Source organism: Herpailurus yagouaroundi, unplaced genomic scaffold (assembly GCF_014898765.1).
Source record: "Herpailurus yagouaroundi ecotype Mexico unplaced genomic scaffold, PumYag 159, whole genome shotgun sequence".
NCBI lineage: Eukaryota > Metazoa > Chordata > Mammalia > Carnivora > Felidae > Herpailurus > Herpailurus yagouaroundi.
Genome location: NW_024412400.1, coordinates 5,028,510 through 5,030,183, shown reverse-complemented (window position 1 = coordinate 5,030,183; position 1,674 = coordinate 5,028,510).

Sequence of the window (1,674 nt, the reverse complement as noted above, 5' to 3'; positions counted from 1 at the left end):
AAGTGGGAAAATGGCCTCTGAGAAGTTAACTAATCTGCCACCATTGACAGAGCTATAAGTGGCCTGGCTGGGATTTTGACACAGATAGATTATTCCCAGAGAGTGGTTTTCCAGTTTTGTCATTCCTGAGATTCAGCCTGAGGATTTGTGGAACAGGAAGATCTTAGGTCCTACCGGCAGAATTTAGATTCAGGAGGTGAATTGTTAACCAGCAACCCTCTCTAGCTGCCAGTGATGCTTAAGCATATGGTTCTAGAGCCATACTTTGGAAACTAGCACTCAGAAGTTCCTGGCTCCCTGTGGGGGGGGAAATATCTTGCTGATCTTACTTTCTTACTTCAAGGCTAGCATTCAGTAGGGGGCTCCCACATAACCCCAGCCTGTTCAGGCTCCTCTCTGCCCCCTCTCCAGACCCCTTCTCGGTCTTACCCTTGTCCCTGATGAACCAGTTCTTGCAAAGAGAGACCATCAACCATGACTTATCTTAGGGAGTCTTTATGAAATAGGTGTCTCTTTTAGGATAATTCTACAAAACCCATCCTCTTAAAACAAACTCATCCAAACTCCCAGTCCTCAGAAGACAGGCTCATTGGATTCCAAACTAAAGTGGTCTTCAGTCAAGTCTGGAACATAGACTTCTTTAGTTCTGCTTGGCTAATTGGTTCCTTTAAATTTTTTAGAATTCTCCTCCTAAAGAGAACTTTCCATGGAACAGGCTGAAAGCTGGCTCCATCTGGGATCCAGCAGACCCACACCTGAAAGCGCTATGGAGGACTATGGATAGAACGCTGTCCGCCATTTTTTCACTGAAATGCTCCTATGGCTCGACCAAAAGCACCAACACCTCGCAGCACTCCCTTCCCCTAGACAGCAACTCAGCTCTTAGCAATAAACACCTGCTGCCCACCAGACTCTCGACCTTGGTGGCTTATAGCCACTTCAGTCTCAACACGTCCAAGTTCAAGTGTAATTCTTGCCCCGTGTGGCCTTCCCTCACCCTCCAGACCCAGACTTGGTTGCTGCGATCACCATCTGCCCGGGCGGAAAGCTCAGGTCCTATCGTGCCTCTTCTTGTGAGCACCCAGACCACTTTCATCCATATAGCTTAGCAATCAGGACAGAGAACTAGATCACCCGTCCACTCCAGAAAACTCCTGCCTGGGCATGAAGGCTTTGACCCAGTCAACAGCTTCCTCACTTGTGTCAGGGAATTCCCGTAACCGGATTTGTACAGTTGGCACAGAGCTCGTTTCTCAGGACCATGTATTGTTCCCCAGGGCAAACATTCACTCATCAAGCTTTCATGTTTATTTGTTCATTGAGAGAGAGAGAGGACACAGAGGACGCACGCCCTAGAGAGAGCACGCACAAGAGTGGGGGATGAGCAGAGAGGGAGAGAGAATCGCAAGCGGGCTCTGTTCGGTCAGCACAGAGCCCTACACAGGGTTCAACCTCCTGAACTGTGAGATCATGACCTGAGCTGAAATCAAGAGGCAGATGCTTAACTGACTGAGCCACCCAGGCACCCCAGTTTGCTGCCTTTAGAATTCAAAACGCTTTTTTCCTGTCTTGCCACTTCTCTGAAAATGTAGGCTTTTTTTTTCAAAATTTTTTAATGTTTATTTTATTTTTGACAGAGAGAGAGAGAGAGAGACAGAGCATGAGCGGGGGGAG